This window comes from Montipora capricornis, chromosome 1 (genome assembly GCF_036669925.1).
Source record: "Montipora capricornis isolate CH-2021 chromosome 1, ASM3666992v2, whole genome shotgun sequence".
Classification (NCBI taxonomy): Eukaryota; Metazoa; Cnidaria; class Anthozoa; order Scleractinia; family Acroporidae; genus Montipora; species Montipora capricornis.
Genome location: NC_090883.1, coordinates 23498836 through 23525188, shown reverse-complemented (window position 1 = coordinate 23525188; position 26353 = coordinate 23498836). Strand labels below are relative to the sequence as shown.

General features: G+C 37.8%; 1 long non-coding RNA gene across 1 annotated transcript; it reads left to right on the top strand.

The window, feature by feature from the left end:
• Positions 1–2864: 2864 nt before the first annotated feature.
• Positions 2865–24806, top strand: LOC138052531 (uncharacterized). The gene is made up of 3 exons (XR_011133107.1): positions 2865–3313; positions 6360–6615; positions 24139–24806. It is a non-coding gene; the product is annotated as an uncharacterized lncRNA (long non-coding RNA).
• Positions 24807–26353: the final 1547 nt, after the last annotated feature.

The following is a 26353-nucleotide window of genomic DNA, read 5'->3' as shown; positions in this document are numbered from 1 at the left end:
TTATTTTCGCATTGTTGATGCCGTAGATTTTGTAAGTGGCTTTTGACCCCAGTGTTCGTTTCACTGGCTATTGTTTCAGTCCATGAGCGCAATAAATATCGTAATTTTGTTCATTATGTTTCGAATGAAACTAGTTGGCCGAGTGGCTTGTTTTACTCCTTTAGTCGGATTTTCACCTAGTGGCGTGGTTCAGATCTGCACAGTACAAGTGCCTTTTGTATTTTTATTATGATTGATTTTAATCCGACGTTTTTTCCATGACATTTATTTTCGCATTGTTGTTTACATATACTTTGTCAGTGGTATCTTACAGTCTTGTTTTCAGCATGTTGAACACACTCGCCTCAAGGGGTTGATACAAGGTCTCCCTGCAGTTCTTCTTAAAAGTAAAGCTGGAGGCGCCTCTGCTGCAGCAGATGCTCAGGTTTCTGATAGATTGTTCAAGAGACACTTTAGATTGAAATCAGATAAAGCCAAGGATGACTACATTAAGGATAATATTCTTTCTTTGTTGTCTGTTTCTCTGTCATTGGGTATTTAATTTATTTTTCCCGTTCTTTTAGTTCGTCTTATACACGGCTCGTGTTGACACACCCCATAAGTGGTTGCTTATTACATGATAAATGTTTTATATTCGGTTGAGCGGGGCAGCGAATTAGAATATAACAGCTTTTCCAATTCAATGGAGCCTTGTATGAACAGACTGATGGTGCGGCCATGGGTTCTCCCCTTGGCCCCTTGCTCGCTAATGTTTTCATGACCTCAATCGAAGAAAACCTCGAACGACAAGGAAAACTCCCTTCGTTCTATCGAAGATATGTAGACGACACCCTGACCATCATGCCGAATATGGCGGCAGCATCTAGCTTTCTAGACACATTAAACCTTGCACATTCATCCGTAAAATTTACCATGGAAACTGAAAGCAATGGTATGTTGCCATTTCTGGGAACTCAGTTACTGAATCGATCTCCCCGGAAAGAGACAAAGGTCTACGTAAAACCCACGAATTCAGGTCTCCTTCTGCATTTTCAGAGCAATGTTGACAATCGGTACAAGAATGGCTTGCTGAGAACGATGCTCGATCGAGCACACCGTTTATCTTCTTCTTGGTCACACTTCTCAGACGAATGTGACCGTTTGAAGTCAGTTTTCTCAGGCCTCAAGTACCCGAAACAACTCGTAAATTCCACTATCACACTGGAAATTTGGACCATTTACAGACTTCATAAAATGTCTGTAAATAATAAATTTACAGACTTTAACACTTAACCCCATAAATATAAAATCTTTGTAAATTTATTTTACAGATATTTTACAGAGTTTTGTTGAGTAAAGCTCTATAAAATGTCTGTAAAATGTTTATAAATTATTGGAGCTACAACAAGAGGAAATACTTGAAATTTACAGACTTTATAAAATCTTGCAAAAATGTCTATAAATCGAAAATTTACAAAGATTTTACGCCGTTTGGTCATGTCTCATAAAATGTCTGTAAATTGCGCTCTATCATCATGCGTGTCCTGTCTAAGTTACCAAATGGTTTTGGATCTGTATGCCCTGTTCACGATGATTTTGAGTGTCGAATATTTATTACCTAATTAAATTATATGGGAAACTGTTGAATTAGCCCTGCATGTTGCACTGAGTTCGGTTTATCAAAAGTTCGCCGGTTGCAACCTATAAAATGCCTATCGGTATGTGTTTTAATAGTTCGACTTGGATCAAGTCTTAGGCCCTGTTGATATGGAGAAAAGTTGTCCTCGGAAGATGGTCACCCTCCCAGCCGGGTCTTTAGCTAGCGTTTATGTGAGAAAAGAACTAACCTTTATTCCTGAGTCAAGAGCTGCCCGGCTCAGTTTCGATCATCAGGAGACTGGGAAGATAGTACTCGTGCATTCTCTCATCATCTTACCTCGACCAAGTTGACTCCACTGAGCGAGCCAAAGTGTTTACATGGAATAAAGTTGGCCTGGCCAGGAGGGCGAGCCTACCATTGACAAAGGGTGAGCCGACTAGGTGGGTTTCCCTTCAAGCCGCGCCATTTTTTTCCCTCATGTAAACAGTTTACTTAAACCGCATTTTATAGGGAAATGCAGGAAAAGTTGGCTGGTCCAGGGTAACTCCGGTAAGCGAGTGACCCTTCTTCCTGGGACAATTTTTCTCCATATAAACGGGTACTTAGGGCCTCACAAGATTAGACCGTTTTAATTGTTTACAACAATTGCAAAGGCCATAAAATCTATGTAAATTGACACAACCCGGCCATAAAATAGTTTTTTTGTGTAAATTTCATGTAAATTGCTGGGATGAATCATGCAAATAACATGTAAATCAAGGCCTTTGTGATATAGGAGTCCCAGCAGAGAATGAGATTGAGAAAGTAATGTAGGCTAGTAAGCAGACTTTACCATGCTCCTTGAAAAAAGAAAAAAAAAATAGCATTGGTGTTTAGCTGCCCAAATTAATCGTGCGGGTTTCAGTCAATTAACGTGGGTGCTTTCATAGCCCGTAGCTGTAGGTGAGAATTACTTCTTATGAAGTAATGATCGAAAATCCGGCAGCCATATTTGTTATTCTAAATGATTAGTATCCAGTCTCTTGAGAAAAACAGAAAAGGAAATCTCAAAGGAACACACTTTCCCCCGTTCCATATTTTGATTGAGGAAATTTGCTCTGCACCTTTAAAGCAGAAAATTCTCCCCGGTTTTTCCACCCAAAATGAAAGCGCCCCAGGAATCGCACTGGGCTCGCAACGGGTTGTGATTGGATGTTGGCACAAAGAGAAGGATTGTGGACATTTCACAATAATTACATGATGCAACAACTTTGTCCGCCATTATGAATTGCCTCGCCGCAAAGACTCTGGGAACGAGATCGGTTTGAATTATAGGTTTGTTTTTCGCGCGGGCGATCAATGCATGTGCTCTTCCTCTCTTTTTCCCTTGTTGGACGACCAAAATTGGATCTTTGCGATTCCTTAACATTTTGTGCGGGTGAAATGGCACGCATTCCACCAAATAAACCCAGTAAACATCGACGGATTCCGGAAGAAAGGGCAACGACAATTCAGGTCAGATAATCAGCATTCGCCACAAAGATACACGCCAGTGACATGATTCAACCTCAGACAATCTCCGAAAGGGTTAATCAGTGAAGACTTCATGGCAAAAATAGAGACCTTCTTCAAAACGTAAAGGGAGTTCTACGAACGTTTGGAACAAAGGGTGGCCTGGCCGAACAGCTACATTTAGCGAATGGGCGGGAAGATTCAAAAGATCCGAAAAGCAAAAGACTGCCGGAGGAGTTTTCGGTAAGTCGTCATCTTACTTACAAACCTGATTTAAGTTTAAATGGCTTAAAATTTTAAAGTTTTGTTCCCTTGTTCCCCGCCCAATTTACTTTCAAACTTGTACCCAGCTTTTTGCTCCCTAAAATTGTTTATGTCGCCTTGTTCCTAAGACATTTTGTCATTTTTCCTCTGTTCCCCAGTTCAAAATAGCCATCTTCCCTCGTTTCCCAAAACGCCAAGGAGGGCCTCAGCACAGTCATTACTTTTGCAGACCTACTCCCTTAGTAATTTCACTTTATATTGTATTAAGGCCATTTAAGGCAATAACAATAATAACGAATAGGGAATCACATGTAATATGTGGATCTCTGTATAACCAGCCCCTTATTTGCCACTTGCAGATGCCTTGTTCTTCAAACGATGCCACTACAAGAGCACAATAGTGGCCGGTTATTCTGTAGTTACTCCCTTGTCACATGTATAACTACATGTACCTTCACTGGTTTCTCATGCACGAGGAGCCAGAGCAAGCTAAATTTTGGACTGGGCGCTTAATAAGATTACTCCTTTGACACTAGATTTCACTGAAAGGTCGGTTACACTTCAGAAGAAACCGCCTGGGAGATTATCTCGCTTTGGTCTCCCATTGATTGTCAATACCTCCGTCAATCCCACCCAAATAAAGTATCTTGATGACAAATCTTATTTCCATCAATTTGACCAAAATATAAATTATCTAATTTCTTTGATTGTCCAAGATAAGGCAGTTCTGTGGACTTGATCACTAGGTTATTGTTCCAGATGTGCTGCAACAGTATTAATTTTGCACAAATTTCGACTTCCCGACTGGGTTCTTTTGAGGCCAGAATCCCAGGTGAAGGGTGGCAGACAATGATGATAAATCTGACAAAATTAAGTGGAACAGGAGCTAGTACACGAAGCTTGTAGCTATTTTAATTGACATTCTTGTGTATTTGGGAGGTGAGCGGGAGGAGCTGGGTTTTTGAGGTCTATGCACAATCACAATCCTTTCAGGTGAAACCTGGAATTACTTCTTAGTGATCTAAGTGCACAGAAAAAGCAAGTTAAAGCATGGCCTAAAAGTTGATGTGAAAGAGTATACAAAATTAAATTTACAGCTATGCTATTAATAATTAATTGTGTAGCATATACCTGAGGTATACAATCCTTAACTCACTGTCACACCATTTTACTTTGTAACCTCTTGGGTAGCATATATAATAATTTGTGAAGCATAAGTTAGCTTGTTATGTGGAGCCAAGCTAATAAGCAAAAGATCATTAGGATAATATGTCATTTGTTTTGTTTGTTAGTCTGTAAATTATAACTAAACCGATTGACTCCTGGGAGTTTACTCTGTGTAATGCCAGACGATTTTCTGATCATTTTGTACTTTGCAACCACCTCATAGTCCCTACATTGTCATGGTGGGGTTGCTTGTGCGCTCAATGCCCCGGAGCTAGCCCAATGAGAAATTCAGCATAGGAAAGTGCTGTTTGTTGTTTTTGAGTAGAGGTCAGACTGAAACAGACTACATATATGTAATAGACAGAATACAGCCTTAGGCTGCTAGCTGGATACCAGACCTGAAGTACATTGATCAGTTTCAATGTAATCTTTAAAAGTATCTATAATATTAAATTATTATTGCAAAACAGATTGCATTTTAAACAATTTCTTGTATGTGATAGTCTGTTTTTGACTTTTGTTATCAAAAGGCACAACCAGTCTCGTTTTAATCATTTTTATTTTACCCTAACAAGTTCTGTCTCTCTCGGGTAGTCAGTCCATTTTTTACTGTTGTTATCTGAAGGCAGAATCAATTTTGTAATTTATAATTATTAAATTTACTAATGAGTTCTGTCTCTCTTGGGTAGTCAGTCCAGTTTGGACTGTTGTTATCTGAAGGCAGAACCAATTTTGTAATAATTATTATTTTGTACTAATGAGTTCTGTCTCTCTTGGGTAGTCAGTCCAGTTTGGACTGTTGTTATCTGAAGGCAGAACCAATTTTGTAATAATTATAATTATTTTGTGCTAATGAGTTCTGTCTCTCTTGGGTAGTCAGTCCAGTTTTGGACTGTTGTTATCTGAAGGCGGAACCAATTTTGTAATAACTATTATTTTGTACTAATGAGTTCTGTCTCTCTTGGGTAGTCAGTCCAGTTTTGGACTGTTGTTATCTGAAGGCAGAACCAATTTTGTAATAATAATTATTTTGTGCTAATGAGTTCTGTCTCTGTTGGGTAGTCAGTCCAGTTTGGACTGTTGTTATCTGAAGGCAGAACCAATTTTGTAATAATTATTATTTTGCGCTAACGAGTTCTGTCTCTCTTGGGTAGTCAGTCCAGTTTGGACTGTTGTTATCTGAAGGCAGAACCAATTTTGTAATAATTATTATTTTGTACTAATAAGTTCTCTCTCTTGGGTAGTCAGTCCAGTTTTGGACTGTAGTTATCTGAAGGCAGAACCAATTTTGTACATACAAAGCATATGTAAATTGAAAATAACTGAACTCAAAAAGCGAGTTATGCATATTTGCCACAGTGTTGCAGAATTGTGCGAGCAAGAATTACATGTACTCTAGAATCCTCGCGAGAATTGCTGCACGCCACACGACACGAGCTACACGGGGCAAAGTCTCTGGAAAACGTTCCCTGAATGACGTTTTGTGGATTTATGCTTCTCTGTTGTGACTTAAAAAGGTGTAAAAAAAGTTACTGAATATGTCAGAAGCGGACTCTGATACAATATCTGCGACACCTAAACTTGCGAAATGAGTTCTTGAGCTACACTTAATGATTAGCTAAGGGTGATTTGAAATCACCGTAAGCTCATTTGCATATATTTTATTGTCGGCCTAAGCTCGTCATGGTAAGATACAAGTTTCTTGCAATAATTCCTTTAGCTCTTAGCTTCATTGTTCAGTTTCACCTACACAGGAACATTGCTCATGAATGGCAAAGTGATTTGTTACAACATTCTTCGAAAATGATATTATGAAATTATATAAATTGATTGATTGACTGGTGTGACTCTTTTCCAGGGCCTTCATGTACTTCAACCACAAGATGCAGTGCTGAAGGAAATTGAGCATTGAAATTTAATTGGAGGGAATTTCCTGAGATGCAAGAAACAGACAGTGCTGATTGCAAATTGTGATACAATTGTGAATAACAATTGATGTCTTTGTGTCAAAACTTGGGAGGGTAGAGGTTTCATTACCATTTTGGATATACCTTGTGAACATTATTAGGTCAAACTGTTTTAGCTGGGTCAAGTAAATTTGTTCCAGACATCAGGTAATTATGGAAGAGTCGAATGCTCTCACAATGAACTGGGTGAATACAAGGGAGAAATATTCACTACAACAATCAGTGACTTCTCTGTTCATATACTGTAAGTTTTTTGACAAAAATCAAGAAAGGTTTCACTGTCCCTTGGGTCTGAGGAAATTGTCAGTCATCGTTCAATGGCAAATAGATCAAACACAAGTGATATCTTTCTAATAAACACATCTGCATGTGGCAACAATGATTTAAAGATAATTAGTCATAGCATACTAATTTCTAGTATTTTTCATCTGAACTGGCGAGTGGCACACCTCATACAGTTGGATGTAACTTGTAAATTCGGTCTAACAATGCACTTAATTTGTCATAGTATACTAATTTGTAGTATTTTTCATCTGAACTGGCGGGTGGCACACCTCATACAGTTAAATGTAACTTCTAAATTCGGTCTAACAATACAGTTCATTTGTCATAGTATACTAATTTGTAGTATTTTTCATCTGAACTGGCGGGTGGCACACCTCATACAGTTCGATGTAACTTGTAAATTCGGTCTAACAATACAGTTCATTTGTCATAGTATACTAATTTGTAGTATTTTTCATCTGAACTGGCGGGTGGCGCACCTCATACAGTTCGATGTAACTTGTAAATTCAGTCTAACCATGCAGTTAATTTGTCATAGTATACTAATTTGTAGTATTTTTCATCTGAACTGGCGGGTGGCACACCACATACAGTTGGATGTAACTTGTAAATTCAGTCTAACCATGCAGTTAATTTGTCATAGTATAATTATTTGTAGTATTTTTCATCGGAACTGGCAGGTGGCGCACCTCATACAGTACCATGTACACTGTAACTTGTAAATTCGGTCTAACCATGCAGTTAATTTGTCATAGTACACTAATTTGTAGTATTTTTCATCGGAACTGGCGGGTGGCGCACTTCATACAGTTCCATGTAACCTTTTAATTCGGTCTAACCATGCAGTTAATTTGTCATAGTATACTAATTTGTAGTATTTTTCATCTGAACTGGCGGGTGGCACACCTCATACAGTTGGATGTAACTTGTAAATTCGGTCAAATCATGCAGTTAATTTGTCATAGTATACTAATTTGTAGTATTTTTGATCGGAAGTGGCTGGTGGCGCACCTCATACAGTTGGATGTAACTTGTAAATTCGATCTAACCATGCAGTTAATTTGTCATAGTATACTAATTTGTAGTATTTTTCATCGCAACTGGTGGATGGCGCACCTAATACAGTTCGATGTAACTTGTAAATTCGGTCTAACCATGCAGTTAATTTGTCATAGTATACTAATTTCTAGTATTTTTCATCTGAACTGGCGGGTGGCACACCTCATACAGTTGGATGTAACTTGTAAATTCGATCTAACCATGCAGTTAATTTGTCATAGCATACTAATTTGTAGTATTTTTCATCTGAACTGGCGGGTGGCACACCTCATACAGTTCGATGTAACTTGTAAATTCGGTCTAACAATACAGTTCATTTCTCATAGTATACTAATTTGTAGTATTTTTCATCGGAACTGGCGGGTGGCGCACCTCATACAGTTCGATGTAACTTGTAAATTCGGTCTAACCATGCAGTTAATTTGTCATAGTATACTAATTTATAGTATTCTTCATCGGAACTGGCAGGTGGCGCACCTCATACAGTTCCATGTACACTGTAACTTGTAAATTCGGTCTAACCATGCAGTTTATTTGTCATAGTACACTAATTTGTAGTATTTTTCATCGGAACTGGCGGGTGGCACACCTCATACATTTCTATGTAACCTGTAAATTCGGTCTAACCATGCAGTTAATTTGTCATAGTATACTAATTTGTAGTATTTTTCATCTGAACTGGCGGGTGTCACACCTCATACAGTTGGATGTAACTTGTTAATTTGGTCAAATCATGCAGTTAATTTGTCATAGTATACTAATTTGTAGTATTTTTCATCGGAACTGGCGGGTGGCGCACCTCATATAGTTCGATGTAACTTGTAAATTCGATCTAACCATGCAGTTAATTTGTCATAGTATACTAATTTGTAGTATTTTTCATCGGAACTGGCGGGTGGCACACCTCATACAGTTGGATGTAACTTGTAAATTTGGTCAAACCATACAGTTCATTTGTCATAGTATACTAATTTGTAGTATTTTTCATCGGAACTGGCGGGTGGCGCACCTCATACAGTTCGATGTAACTTGTAAATTTGGTCTAACCATACAGTTCATTTGTCATAGTATACTAATTTGTAGTATTTTTCATCGGAACTGGCGGGTGGCGCACCTCATACAGTTCGATGTAACTTGTAAATTCGGTCTAACCATGCAGTTAATTTGTCATAGTATACTAATTTCTAGTATTTTTCATCTGAACTGGCGGGTGGCACACCTCATACAGTTGGATGTAACTTGTAAATTCGATCTAACCATGCAGTTAATTTGTCATAGTACACTAATTTGTAGTATTTTTCATCTGAACTGGCGGGTGGCGCACCTCATACAGTTCCATGTAACCTGTAAATTCCGTCTAACCATGCAGTTAATTTGTCATAGTATACTAATTTGTAGAATTTTTCATCTCAACTGGCGGGTGGCACACCTCATACAGTTCGATGTAACTTGTAAATTCGGTCAAATCATGCAGTTAATTTGTCATAGTATACTAATTTGTAGTATTTTTCATCGGAACTGGAGGGTGGCGCACCTCATACATTTCGATGTAACTTGTAAATTCGGTCTAACCATGCAGTTAATTTGTCATAGTATACTAATTTGTAGTATTTTTCATCGGAACTGGCGGGTGGCACACCTCATACAGTTCAATGTAACTTGTAAATTCGGTCTAACCATACAGTTCATTTGTCGTAGTATACTAATTTGTAGTATTTTTCAGCGCAACTGGCGGGTGGCGCACCTCATACAGTTCGATATAACTTGTAAATTCGGTCTACCCATGCTCTTCATTTGTCATAGTATACTAATTTGTAGTATTTTTCATCAGAACTGGCGGGTGGCGCACCTCATACAGTTCGATGTAACTTGTAAATTCGGTCTAACCATGCAGTTAATTTGTCATAGTATACTAATTTCTAGTATTTTTCATCTGAACTGGCGGGTGGCACACCTCATACAGTTGGATGTAACTTGTAAATTCGGTCTAACCATGCAGTTAATTTGTCATAGTATACTAATTTGTAGTATTTTTCATCGGAACTGGCAGGTGGCGCACCGCATACAGTACCATGTACACTGGAACTTGTAAATTTGGTCTAACCATGCAGTTAATTTGTCATAGTACACTAATTTGTAGTATTTTTCTTCGGAACTGGCGGGTGGAGCACCTCATACAGTTCCATGTAACTTGTAAATTCGGTCTAACCATGCAGTTAATTTGTCATAGTATACTAATTTGTAGTATTTTTCATCTGAACTGGCGGGTGGCACACCTCATACAGTTCGATGTAACTTGTAAATTCGGTCAAATCATGCAGTTAATTTGTCATAGTATACTAATTTGTAGTATTTTTCATCGGAACTGGCGGGTGGCGCACCTCATACAGTTCGATGTAACTTGTAAATTCCGTCTAACCATGCAGTTAATTTGTCATAGTATACTAATTTGTAGTATTTTTCATCGGAACTGGCGGGTGGCACACCTCATACAGTTCAATGTAACTTGTAAATTCGGTCTAACCATACAGTTCATTTGTCATAGTATACTAATTTGTAGTATTTTTCATCGGAACTGGCGGATGGCGCACCTCATACAGTTTGATGCAGTTAATTTGTCATAGTATACTAATTTGTAGTATTTTTCATCTGAACTGGCGGGTGGCACACCTCATACAGTTGGATGTAACTTGTAAATTTGGTCAAATCATGCAGTTAATTTGTCATAGTATACTAATTTGTAGTATTTTTCATCGGAACTGGCAGGTGGCACACCTTATACAGTTCCATGTACACTGTAACTTGTAAATTCGGTCTAACCATGCAGTTAATTTGTCATAGTACACTAATTTGTAGTATTTTTCATCGGAAATGGCGGGTGGCGCACTTCATACAGTTCCATGTAACCTTTTACTTGGGTCTAACCATACAGTTCATTTGTCATAGTATACTAATTTGTAGTATTTTTCATCTGAACTGGCGGGTGGCACACCTCATACAGTTGGATGTAACTTGTAAATTCGGTCAAATCATGCAGTTAATTTGTCATAGTATACTAATTTGTAGTATTTTTCATCGGAACTGGCGGGTGGCGCACCTCATACAGTTGGATGTAACTTGTAAATTCGATCTAACCATGCAGTTAATTTGTCATAGTATACTAATTTGTAGTATTTTTCATCGTAACTGGCGGATGGCGCACCTCATACAGTTCGATGTAACTTGTAAATTCGGTCTAACTATGCAGTTAATTTGTCATAGTATACCAATTTGTATTTTTCATCTGAACTGGCGGGTGGCACACCTCATACAGTTGGATGTAACTTGTAAATTCGATCTAACCATGCAGTTAATTTGTCATAGTATACTAATTTGTAGTATTTTTCATCTGAACTGGCGGGTGGCACACCTCATACAGTTCGATGTAACTTGTAAATTCGGACTAACAATACAGTTCATTTCTCATAGTATACTAATTTGTAGTATTTTTCATCGGAACTGGCGGGTGGCGCACCTCATACAGTTCGATGTAACACGTAAATTCCGTCTAAACATACAGTTCAGTTGTAATAGTATACTAATTTATAGTATTCTTCATCGGAACTGGCAGGTGGCGCACCTCATACAGTTCCATGTACACTGTAACTTGTAAATTCGGTCTAACCATGCAGTTTATTTGTCATAGTACACTAATTTGTAGTATTTTTCATCGGAACTGGCTGGTGGCGCACCTCATACAGTTCCATGTAACTTGTAAATTCGGTCTAACCATGCAGTTAATTTGTCATAGTATACTAATTTGTAGTATTTTTCATCTGAACTGGCGGGTGGCACACCTCATACAGTTGGATGTAACTTGTAAATTTGGTCAAATCATGCAGTTAATTTGTCATAGTATACTAATTTGTAGTATTTTTCATCAGAACTGGCGGGTGGCGCACCTCATACAGTTCGATGTAACTTGTAAATTCGGTCTAACCATGCAGTTAATTTGTCATAGTATACTAATTTGTAGTATTTTTTATCTGAACTGGCGGGTGGCACACCTCATACAGTTCGATGTAACTTGTAAATTCGGTCTAACCATACAGTTCATTTGTCATAGTATACTAATTTGTAGTACTTTTCATGGGAACTGGCGGGTGGCACACCTCATACAGTTGGATGTAACTTGTAAATTTGGTCTAACCATACAGTTCATTTGTCATAGTATACTAATTTGTAGTATTTTTCATCGGAACTGGCGGGTGGCGCACCTCATACAGTTCGATGTAACTTGTAAATTCGGTCTAACCATGCAGTTAATTTGTCATAGTATACTAATTTCTAGTATTTTTCATCTGAACTGGCGGGTGGCACACCTCATACAGTTGGATGTAACTTGTAAATTCGGTCTAACCATGCAGTTAATTTGTCATAGTATACTAATTTGTAGTATTTTTCATCGGAACTGGCGGGTGGCGCACCTCATACAGTTCCATGTAACCTGTAAATTCCGTCTAACCATGGAGTTAATTTGTCATAGTATACTAATTTGTAGAATTTTTCTTCTCAACTGGCGGGTGGCACACCTCATACAGTTCGATGTAACTTGTAAATTCGGTCAAATCATGCAGTTAATTTGTCATAGTATACTAATTTGTAGTATTTTTCATCGGAACTGGCGGGTGGCGCACCTCATACATTTCGATGTAACTTGTAAATTCGATCTAACCATGCAGTTTATTTGTCATAGTATACTAATTTCTAGTATTTTTCATCTTAACTGGCGGGTGGCACACCTCATACAGTTCGATGTAACTTGTAAATTCGGTCTAACCATACAGTGCATATGTCATAGTATACTAATTTGTAGTATTTTTCAGCGCAACTGGCGGGTGGCGCACCTCATACAGTTCGATATAACTTGTAAATTCGGTCTAACCATGCAGTTTATTTGTCATAGTATACTAATTTGTAGTATTTTTCATCTGAACTGGCGGGTGGCGCACCTCATACAGTTCCATGTAACTTGTAAATTCGGTCTAACCATGCAGTTAATTTGTCATAGTATACTAATTTCTAGTATTTTTCATCTGAACTGGCGGGTGGCACACCTCATACAGTTGGATGTAACTTGTAAATTCGATCTAACCATGCAGTTAATTTGTCATAGTATACTAATTTGTAGTATTTTTCATCGGAACTGGCAGGTGGCGCACCTCATACAGTACCATGTACACTGGAACTTGTAAATTTGGTCTAACCATGCAGTTAATTTGTCATAGTGCACTAATTTGTAGTATTTTTCATCGGAACTGGCGGGTGGCGCACCTCATACAGTTCCATGTAACCTGTAAATTCGGTCTAACCATGCAGTTAATTTGTCATAGTATACTAATTTGTAGTATTTTTCATCTGAACTGGCGGATGGCGCACCTCATACAGTTCCATGTAACCTTTAATTCGGTCTAACCATGCAGTTAATTTGTCATAGTACACTAATTTGTAGTATTTTTCATCGGAACTGGCGGGTGGCGCACCTCATACAGTTCCATGTAACTTGTAAATTCGGTCTAACCATGCAGTTAATTTGTCATAGTATACTAATTTGTAGTATTTTTCATCTGAACTGGCGGGTGGCACACCTCATACAGTTGGATGTAACTTGTAAATTCGGTCAAATCATGCAGTTAATTTGTCATAGTATACTAATTTGTAGTATTTTTCATCGGAACTGGCGGGTGGCGCACCTCATACAGTTCGATGTAACTTGTAAATTCGATCTAACCATGCAGTTAATTTGTCATAGCATACTAATTTGTAGTATTTTTCATCTGAACTGGCGGGTGGCACACCTCATACAGTTCAATGTAACTTGTAAATTCGGTCTAACCATACAGTTCATTTGTCATAGTATACTAATTTGTAGTATTTTTCATCGGAACTGGCGGGTGGCGCACCTCATACAGTTCGATGTAACTTGTAAATTCGGTCTAACCATACAGTTCATTTGTCATAGTATACTAATTTGTAGTATTTTTCATCGGAACTGGCGGATGGCGCACCTCATACAGTTTGATGCAGTTAATTTGTCATAGTATACTAATTTGTAGTATTTTTCATCTGAACTGGCGGGTGGCACACCTCATACAGTTGGATGTAACTTGTAAATTCGGTCAAATCATGCAGTTAATTTGTCATAGTATACTAATTTGTAGTATTTTTCATCGGAACTGGCGGGTGGCACACCTCATACAGTTCGATGTAACTTGTAAATTCGGTCTAACCATGCAGTTCATTTGTCATAGTATACTAATTTGTAGTATTTTTCATCGGAACTGGCGGGTGGCGCACCTCATACAGTTCGATGTAACTTGTAAATTCGGTGTAACCATACAGTTCGTTTGTCATAGTATACTAATTTGTAGTATTTTTCATCGGAACTGGCGGATGGCGCACCTCATACAGTTCCATGTAACCTTTAATTCGGTCTAACCATGCAGTTAATTTGTCATAGTACACTAATTTTTAGTATTTTTCATCGGAACTGGATGGTGGCGCAGCACATTCAGTTCCTTGTAACATGTAATTTCTTTATAACCATGCAGTTAATTTGTCATAGTATACTAATTTGTAGTATTTTTCATCTGAACTGGCGGGTGGCACACCTCATACAGTTGGATGTAACTTGTAAATTCGGTCAAATCATGCAGTTAATTTGTCATAGTATACTAATTTGTAGTATTTTTCATCGGAACTGGCGGGTGGCGCACCTCATACAGTTTTATGTAACTTGTAAATTCGATCTAACCATGCAGTTAATTTGTCATAGTATACTAATTTGTAGTATTTTTCATCGCAACTGGCGGATGGCGCACCTCATACAGTTCGATGTAACTTGTAAATTCGGTCTAACCATACAGTTCATTTGTCATAGTATACTAATTTTCAGTATTTTTCATCGGAACTGGCGGATGGCGCACCTCATACAGTTCCATGTAACCTTTTAATTCGGTCTGACCATGCAGTTAATTTGTCATAGTATACTAATTTGTAGTATTTTTCATCTGAACTGGCGGGTGGCACACCTCATACAGTTGGATGTAACTTGTAAATTCTGTCAAATCATGCAGTTAATTTGTCATAGTTTACTAATTTATTTCTAGTATTTTTCATCGGAACTGGCAGGTGGCGGACCTCATACAGTTGGATGTAACTTGTAAATTCGATCTAACCATGCAGTTAATTTGTCATAGTATACTAATTTGTAGTATTTTTCATCGGAACTGGAAGATGGCGCACCTCATACAGTTCGATGTAACTTGTAAATTCGGTCTAACCATGCAGTTAATTTGTCATAGTATACTAATTTCTAGTATTTTTCATCTGAACTGGCGGGTGGCACACCTCATACAGTTGGATGTAACTTGTAAATTCGATCTAACCATGCAGTTAATTTATCTTAGTATATTTATTTGTAGTTTTTTTCATCTGAACTGGCGGGTGGCACACCTCATACAGTTGGATGTAACTTGTAAATTTGGTCAAATCATGCAGTTAATTTGTCATAGTATACTAATTTGTAGTATTTTTCATCGGAACTGGCGGGTGGCGCACCTCATACAGTTCCATGTAACTTGGAAATTCGGTCTAACCATGCAGTTAATTTGTCATAGTATACTAATTTGTAGTATTTTTCATCTGAACTGGCGGGTGGCACACCTCATACAGTTCGATGTAACTTGTAAATTCGATGTAACCATGCAGTTAATTTGTGATAGTATACTAATTTGTAGTATTTTTCATCGGAACTGGCGGGTGGCACACCTCATACACTTCCATGTAACCTGTAAATTTGGTCTAACCATGCAGTTAATTTGTCATAGTATACTAATTTGTAGTATTTTTCATCTGAACTGGCGGGTGTCACACCTCATACAGTTTGATGTAACTTGTAAATTCGGTCTAACCATACAGTTCATTTGTCATAGTATACTAATTTTCAGTATTTTTCATCGGAACTGGCGGATGGCGCACCTCATACAGTTTGATGCAGTTAATTTGTCATAGTATACTAATTTGTAGTATTTTTCATCTGAACTGGCGGGTGGCACACCTCATACAGTTGGATGTAACTTGTAAATTCGGTCAAATCATGCAGTTAATTTGTCATAGTATACTAATTTATTTGTAGTATTTTTCATCGGAACTGGCAGGTGGCGCACCTCATACAGTTGGATGTAACTTGTAAATTCGATCTAACCATGCAGTTAATTTGTCATAGTATACTAATTTGTAGTATTTTTCATCGCAACTGGCGGATGGCGCACCTCATACAGTTCGATGTAACTTGTAAATTCGGTCTAACCATACAGTTCATTTGTCATAGTATACTAATTTTCAGTATTTTTCATCGGAACTGGCGGATGGCGCACCTCATACAGTTCCATGTAACCTTTTAATTCGGTCTAACCATGCAGTTAATTTGTCATAGTATACAGATAATACTAATTTGTAGTATTTTTCATCTGAACTGGCGGGTGGCACACCTCATACAGTTGGATGTAACTTGAAAATTCGGTCAAATCATGCAGTTAATTTGTCATAGTATACTAATTTATTTCTAGTATTTTTCATCGGAACTGGCAGGTGGCGGACCTCATACAGTTGGATGTAACTTGTAAATTCGATCTAACCATGCAGTTAATTTGTCATAGTATACTAATTTGTAGTATTTTTCATCGCAACTGGAAGATGGCGCACCTCATACAGTTCGATGTAACTTGTAAATTCGGTCTAACCATGCAGTTAATTTGTCATAGTATACTAATTTCTAGTATTTTTCATCTGAACTGGCGGCTGGCACACCTCACACAGTTAGATGCAACTTGTTAATTCGGACTAACCATGCAGTTAATTTCTCTCAGTATTCTTATATGTAGTATTTTTCATCTCAACTGGCGGGTGGCACACCTCATACACTAGGAAGTAACTTGTAAATACGTTGAAACCATCCACTTAATTTGTCATAGTATACTAATTTGTAGTATTTTTCATCGGAACTGGCGGGTGGCGCACCTCATACAGTTCCATGTAACTTGTAAATTCGGTCTAACCATGCAGTTAATTTGTCATAGTATACTAATTTCTAGTATTTTTCATCTGAACTGGCGGGTGGCACACCTCATACAGTTGGATGTAACTTGTAAATTCGATGTAACCATGCAGTTAATTTGTGATAGTATACTAATTTGTAGTATTTTTCATCGGAACTGGCGGGTGGCACACCTCATACACTTCCATGTAACCTGTAAATTTGGTCTAACCATGCAGTTAATTTGTCATAGTATACTAATTTGTAGTATTTTTCATCTGAACTGGCGGGTGTCACACCTCATACAGTTTGATGTAACTTGTAAATTCGGTCTAACCATACAGTTCATTTGTCATAGTATACTAATTTTCAGTATTTTTCATCGGAACTGGCGGATGGCGCACCTCATACAGTTCCATGTAACCTTTTAATCCGGTCTAACCATGCAGTTAATTTGTCATAGTATACTAATTTGTAGTATTTTTCATCTGAACTGGCGGGTGGCACACCTCATACAGTTGGATGTAACTTGTAAATTCGGTCAAATCATGCAGTTAATTTGTCATAGTATACTAATTTATTTGTAGTATTTTTCATCGGAACTGGCAGGTGGCGCACCTCATACAGTTGGATGTAACTTGTAAATTCGATCTAACCATGCAGTTAATTTGTCATAGTATACTAATTTGTAGTATTTTTCATCGCAACTGGCAGATGGCGCACCTCATACAGTTCGATGTAACTTGTAAATTCGGTCTAACCATACAGTTCATTTGTCTTAGTATACTAATTTGTAGTATTTTTCATCGGAACTGGCGGATGGCGCACCTCATACAGTTCCATGTAACCTTTTAATTCGGTCTAACCATGCAGTTAATTTGTCATAGTACACTAATTTGTAGTATTTTTCATCGGAACTGGCGGGTGGCGCACCTCATCCAGTTCCATCTAACCTGTAAATTCGGTCTAACCATGCAGCTAACTTGACATAGTACACTAATTTGTAGTATTTTTCATCTGAACTGGCGGGTGGCACACCTCATACAGTTGGATGTAACTTGTAAATTCGGTCAGATCATGCAGTTAGTTTGGCGTAGTATACTGATTTGTAGTATTGTTCATCGGCACTGGCGGGTGGCGCACCTCATACAGTTTTATGTAACTTGTAAATTCGATCTAACCATGCAGTTAATTTGTCATAGTATACTAATTTGTAGTATTTTTCATCGCAACTGGCGGATGGCGCACCTCATACAGTTCGATGTAACTTGTAAATTCGGTCTAACCATACAGTTCATTTGTCATAGTATACTAATTTTCAGTATTTTTCATCGGAACTGGCGGATGGCGCACCTCATACAGTTCCATGTAACCTTTTAATTCGGTCTAACCATGCAGTTAATTTGTCATAGTATACTAATTTGTAGTATTTTTCATCTGAACTGGCGGGTGGCACACCTCATACAGTTGGATGTAACTTGTAAATTCGGTCAAATCATGCAGTTAATTTGTCATAGTATACTAATTTATTTGTAGTATTTTTCATCGGAACTGGCAGGTGGCGGACCTCATACAGTTGGATGTAACTTGTAAATTCGATCTAACCATGCAGTTAATTTGTCATAGTATACTAATTTGTAGTATTTTTCATCGCAACTGGCAGGTGGCGCACCTCATACAGTTCGATGTAACTTGTAAATTCGGTCTAACCATGCAGTTAATTTGTCATAGTATACTAATTTCTAGTATTTTTCATCTGAACTGGCGGGTGGCACACCTCATACAGTTGGATGTAACTTGTAAATTCCGTCTAACCATGCAGTTAATTTGTCATAGTATACTAATTTGTAGTATTTTTCATCGGAACTGGCGGGTGGCGCACCTCATACAGTTCCATGTAACTTGTAAATTCGGTCTAACCATGCAGTTAATTTGTCATAGTATACTAATTTGTAGTATTTTTCATCTGAACTGGCGGGTGGCACACCTCATACAGTTGGATGTAACTTGTAAATTCGATGTAACCATGCAGTTAATTTGTGATAGTATACTAATTTGTAGTATTTTTCATCGGAACTGGCGGGTGGCACACCTCATACACTTCCATGTAACCTGTAAATTTGGTCTAACCATGCAGTTAATTTGTCATAGTATACTAATTTGTAGTATTTTTCATCGCAACTGGCAGATGGCGCACCTCATACAGTTGGATGTAACTTGTAAATTCGATCTAACCATGCAGTTAATTTGTCATAGTATACTTATTTGTAGTATTTTTCATCTGAACTTGCAGGTGGCACACCTCATACAGTTGGATGTAACTTGTAAATTCGATCTAACCATGCAGTTAATTTGTCATAGTATACTAATTTGTAGTATTTTTCATCGGAACTGGCGGATGGCGCACCTCATACAGTTCAATGTAACTTGTAAATTCGGTCTAACCATGCAGTTAATTTGTCATAGTATACTAATTTCTAGTATTTTTCATCTGAACTGGCGGGTGGCACACCTCATACAGTTGGATGTAACTTGTAAATTCGATGTAACCATGCAGATAATTTGTGATAGTATACTAATTTGTAGTATTTTTCATCGGAACTGGCGGGTGGCACACCTCATACACTTCCATGTAACCTGTAAATTCGGTCTAACCATGCAGTTAATTTGTCATAGTATACTAATTTGTAGTATTTTTCATCTGAACTGGCGGGTTTCACACCTCATACAGTTGGATGTAACTTGTAAATTCGGTCAAATCATGCAGTTAATTTGTCATAGTATACTAATTTATTTGTAGTATTTTTCATCGGAACTGGCAGGTGGCGCACCTCATACAGTTGGATGTAACTTGTAAATTCGATCTAACCATGCAGTTAATTTGTCATAGTATACTAATTTGTAGTATTTTCCATCGCAACTGGCAGATGGCGCACCTCATATAGTTCGATGTAACTTGTAAATTCGGTCTAACCATGCAGTTAATTTGTCATAGTACACCTGTATACTAATTTCTAGTATTTTTCATCTGAACTGGCGGGTGGCACACCTCATACAGTTGGATGTAACTTGTAAATTCGATCTAACCATGCAGTTAATTTGTCATAGTATACTAATTTGTAGTATTTTTCATCTGAACTGGCGGGTGGCACACCTCATACAGTTGGATGTAACTTGTAAATTCGGTCTAACTATGCAGTTAATTTGTCATAGTATACTAATTTGTAGTATTTTTCATCGGAACTGGCGGGTGGCGCACCTCATACAGTTCAATGTAACTTGTAAATTCGGTCTAACCATGCAGTTAATTTGTCATAGTATACTAATTTGTAGTATTTTTCATCTGAACTGGCGGGTGGCACACCTCATACAGTTCGATGTAACTTGTAAATTAGTTGTAACCATGAAGATAATTTGTGATAGTATACTAATTTGTAGTATTTTTCATCGGAACTGGCGGGTGGCACACCTCATACACTTCCATGTAACCTGTAGATTTGGTCAAACCATGCAGTTAATTTGTCATAGTATACTAATTTGTAGTATTTTTCATCTGAACTGGCGGGTGTCACACCTCATACAGTTCGATGTAACTTGTAAATTCGGTAAAATCATGCAGTTAATTTGTTATAGTATACTAATTTGTAGTATTTTTCATCGGAACTGGCGGGTGGCACACCTCATACAGTTCCATGTAACCTGTAAATTCGGTCTAACCATGCAGTTAATTTGACATAGTATACTAATTTGTAGTATTTTTCATCGGAACTGGCGGGTGGCGCACCTCATACAGTTCGATGTAACTTGTAAATTCGGTCAAATCATGCAGTTAATTTGTCATAGTATACTAATTTGAAGTTTTTTTCATCGGCACTGGCGGATGGCGCACCTCATACAGTTCGAGGTAACTTGTAAATTCGATCTAACCATGCAGTTAATTTGCCATAGTATACTAATTTGTAGTATTTTTCATCTGAACTGGCGGGTGGCACACCTCATACAGTTCGATGTAACTTGTAAATTTGGTCTAACCATACAGTTCATTTGTCATAGTATACTAATTTGTAGTATTTTTCATCGGAACTGGCGGGTGGCGCACCTCATACACTTCGATGTAACTTGTAAATTAGGTCTAACCGTACAGTACATTTGTCATAGTATACTAATTTCTAGTATTTTTCATCGGAACTGGCGGGTGGCTTACCTCATACAGTTCGATGTAACTTGTAAATTCGGTCAAATCATGCAGTTAATTTGTCATAGCATACTAATTTGTAGTATTTTTCATCGGAACTGGCGGGTGGCGCACCTCATACATTTCGATGTAACTTGTAAATTCGGTATAAACATGCAGATAAATTGTCATAGTATACTAATTTTTAGTATTTTTCATCGCAACAGGCGGGTGGCGCACCTCATACAGTTCGATGTAACTTGTACATTCGGTCTAACCATGCAGTTCATTTGTTATAATATACTAATTTGTAGTATTTTAGATCTGAACTGGCGGGTGGCGCACCTCATACAGTTCGATGTAACTTGTAAATTCGGTCTTACCATGCAGTTAATTTGTCATAGTATACTAATTTGTAGTATTTTTCATCTGAACTGGCGGGTGGTACACCTCATACAGTTGGATGTAACTTGTTAATTCGATCTAACCATGCAGTTAATTTGTCATAGTATACTAATTTGTAGTATTTTTGATCGGAACTGGCAGGTGGCGCACCTCATACAGTACCATGTACACTGGAACTTGTAAATTCGATCTAACCATGCAGTTAATTTGTCATAGTATACTAATTTGTAGTATTTTTCATCTGAACTGGCGGGTGGCACACCTCATACAGTTCGATGTAACTTGTAAATTCGATGTAACCATGCAGTTAATTTGTGATAGTATACTAATTTGTAGTATTTTTCATCTGAACTGGCGGGTGGCACACCTCATACAGTTCGATGTAACTTGTAAATTCGATCTAACCATGCAGTTAATTTGTCATAGTATACTAATTTCTAGTATTTTTCGTCTGAACTGGCGGGTGGCACACCTCATACAGTTGGATGTAACTTGTAAATTCGATGCAACCATGCAGTTAATTTGTGATAGTATACTAATTTGTAGTATTTTTCATCTGAACTGGCGGGTGGCACACCTCATACAGTTCGATGTAACTTGTAAATTTGGTCTAACCATACAGTTCATTTGTCATAGTATACTAATTTGTAGTATTTTTCATCGGAACTGGCGGGTGGCGCACCTCATACAGTTCGATGTAACTTGTAAATTGAGTCTAACCATGCAGTTAATTTGTTATAGTATACTAATTTGTAGTATTTTTCATCTGAACTGGCGGGTGGCACACCTCATACAGTTGGATGTAACTTGTACATTCGGTCTATTCATGCAGTTCATTTGTCATAGTATAGTAATTTGTAGTATATTTTAGCGGAACTGGCGGGTGGCGCACCTCATACAGTTCGATGTAACTTGTACATTCGGTCTAACCATGCAGTTAATTTGTCATAGTATACTAATTTGTAGTATTTTTCATCGGAACTGGCAGGTGGCGCACCTCATACAGTTCGATGTAACTTGTAAATTCGGTCTAACCATCCAGTTACTTTTACATGGTATACTAATTTCTAGTATTTTTTATCTGAACTGGCGGGTGGCGCACCTCATACAGTTCGATGTAACTTGTAAATTCGGTCTAACAATACAGTTCATTTGTCATAGTATACTAATTTGTAGTATTTTTCATCGGAACTGGCGGGTGGTGCACCTCATACAGTTCGATGTAACTTGTAAATTCGGTCTAACCATGCAGTTAATTTGTTATAGTATACTAATTTGTAAAATTTTTCATCGGAACTGGCAGATGGCGCACCTCATACAGTTCCATATACACTGTAACTTGTAAATTCGGTCTAACCATGCAGTTAATTTGTCATAGTACACTAATTTGTAGTATTTTTCATCGGAACTGGCGGGTGGCACACCTCATACAGTTCCATGTAACTTGTAAATTCGGTCTAACCATGCAGGTAGTTCGTCATAGTATAATAATTTGTGCTATTTTTTATCTGAAGTGGCGGGGGGCGCCCCTCATACAGGTGGATGTGACTTGTAAATTCGATCTAACCATGCAGTTAATTTGTCATAGTATACTAATTTGTAGTATTTTTCATCTGAACCTGCGGGTGGCACACCTCATACAGTTTGATGTAACTTGTAAATTCGGTCTAACCATACAGTTCATTTGTCATAGTATACTAATTTTTAGTATTTTTCATCGGAACTGGGGGATAGCGCACCTCATACAGTTCCATGTAACCTTTTAATTCGGTCTAACCATGCAGTTAATTTGTCATAGTATACTAATTTGTAGTATTTTTCATCTGAACTGGCGGGTGGCACACCTCATACAGTTGGATGTAACTTGTAAATTCGGTCTAACCATGCAGTTAATTTGTCATAGTATACTAATTTGTAGTATTTTTTATCGCAACTGGCGGATGGCGCACCTCATACAGTTCGATGTAACTTGTAAATTCGGTCTAACCATGCAGTTAATTTGTCATAGTATACTAATTTCTAGTATTTTTTATCTGAACTGGCGGGTGGCACACCTCATACAGTTGGATGTAACTTGAAAATTCGATCTAACCATGCAGTTAATTTGTCATAGTATACTTATTTGTAGTGTTTTTCATCTGAACTGGCGGGTGGCACACCTCATACAGTTGGATGTAACTTGTAAATTCGATCTAACCATGCAGTTAATTTGTCATAGTATACTAATTTGTAGTATTTTTCATCGGAACTGGCGGGTGGCGCACCTCATACAGTTCGATGTAACTTGTAAATTCGGTCTAACCATGCAGTTAATTTGTCATAGTATACTAATTTCTAGTATTTTTCATCTGAACTGGCGGGTGGCACACCTCATACAGTTGTATGTAACTTGTAAATTCGATGTAACCATGCAGTTAATTTGTGATAGTATACTAATTTGTAGTATTTTTCATCTGAACTGGCGGGTGGCACACCTCATACAGTTCGATGTAACTTGTAAATTCGGTCTAACCATACAGTTCAATTGACAGAGTATAGTAATTTGTAGTCTGTTTCATCGGAAATGGCGGGTGGCGCACCTCATACAGTTCGATGTAACTTGTAAATTCTGTCTAACCATGCAGTTAATTTGTCATAGTATACTAATTTCTAGTATTTTTCATCTCAACAGGCGGGTGGCACACCTCATACAGTTGGATGTAACTTGTATATTCGGTCTAATCATGCAGTTCATTTGTCATAGTATAGTAATTTGTAGTATTTTTTAGCGGAACTGGCGGGTGGCGCACCTCATACAGTTCGATGTAACTTGTAAATTCAGTCTAACCATGCAGTTAATTTGTCATAGTATACTAATTTCTAGTATTTTTCATCTCAACTGGCGGGTGGCACACCTCATACAGTTGGATGTAACTTGTATATTCGGTCTAATCATGCAGTTCATTTGTCATAGTATAGTAATTTGTAGTATTTTTTAGCGGAACTGGCGGGTGGCGCACCTCATACAGTTCGATGTAACTTGTACATTCGGTCTAACCATGCAGTTAATTTGTCATAGTATACTAATTTGTAGTATTTTTCATCGGAACTGGCGGGTGGCGCACCTCATACAGTTCGATGTAACTTGTAAATTCGGTCTAACCATGCAGTTACTTTTACATGGTATACTAATTTCTAGTATTTTTTATCTGAACTGGCGGGTGGCGCACCTCATACAGTTCGATGTAACTTGTAAATTCGGTCTAACAATACAGTTCATTTGTCATAGTATACTGATTTGTAGTATTTTCCATCGGAACTGGCGGGTGGCGCACCTCATACAGTTCGATGTAACTTGTAAATTCGGTCTAACCATACAGTTCATTTGTCATAGTATACTAATTTGTAGTATTTTTCATCGGAACTGGCAGGTGGCGCACCTCATACAGTTCCATGTACACTGTAATTTGTAAATTCGGTCTAACCATGCAGTCAATTTGTCATAGTATACTAATTTGTAGTATTTTTCATCGGAACTGGCGGGTGGCGCACCTCATACGGTTCCATGTAACTTGTAAATTCGGTCTAACCATGCAGTTAATTTGTCATAGTATACTAATTTGTAGTATTTTTCATCTGAACTGGCGGGTGGCACACCTCATACAGTTGGATGTAACTTGTAAATTCGGTCTAACCATACAGTTAATTTGTCATAGTACACTAATTTTTAGTATTTTTCATCGGAACTGGCGGATGGCGCACCTCATACAGTTCCATGTAACCTTTTAATTTGGTCTAACCATGCAGTTAATTTGTCATAGTATACTAATTTGTAGTATTTTTCATCTGAACTGGCGGGTGGCACACCTCATACAGTTGGATGTAACTTGTAAATTCGGTCAAATCATGCAGTTAATTTGTCATAGTATACTAATTTGTAGTATTTTTCGTCGGAACTGGCAGGTGGCGCACCGCATACAGTTGGATGTAACTTGTAAATTCGATCTAACCATGCAGTTAATTTGTCATAGTATACTAATTTGTAGTATTTTTCATCGCAACTGGCGGATGGCGCACCTCATACAGTTCGATGTAACTTGTAAATTCGGTCTAACCATGCAGTTAATTTGTCATAGTATACTAATTTCTAGTATTTTTTATCTGAACTGGCGGGTGGCGCACCTCATATAGTTCGATGTAACTTGTAAATTCGATCTAACCATGCAGTTAATTTGTCATAGTATACTCATTTGTAGTATTTTTCATCTGAACTGGCGGGTGGCACACCTCATACAGTTGGATGTAACTTGTAAATTCGATCTAACCATGCAGTTAATTTGTCATAGTATACTAATTTGTAGTATTTTTCATCTGAACTGGCGGGTGGCACACCTCATACAGTTCGATGTAACTTGTAAATTCGGTCTAACCATACAGTTCATTTGTCATAGTATACTAATTTGTAGTATTTTTCATCGGAACTGGCGGGTGGCGCACCTCATACAGTTCGATGTAACTTGTAAATTCCATCTAACCATGCAGTTAATTTGTCATAGTATACTAATTTCTAGTATTTTTCATCTCAACTGGCGGGTGGCACACCTCATACAGTTGGATGTAACTTGTACATTCCGTCTAATCATGCAGTTCATTTGTCATAGTATAGTAATTTGTAGTATTTTTTAGCGGAACTGGCGGGTGGCGCACCTCATACAGTTCGATGTAACTTGTACATTCGGTCTAACCATGCAGTTAATTTGTCATAGTATACTAATTTGTAGTATTTTTCATCGGAACTGGCAGGTGGCGCACCTCATACAGTTCGATGTAACTTGTAAATTCGGTCTAACCATGCAGTTACTTTTACATGGTATACTAATTTCTAGTATTTTTTATCTGAACTGGCG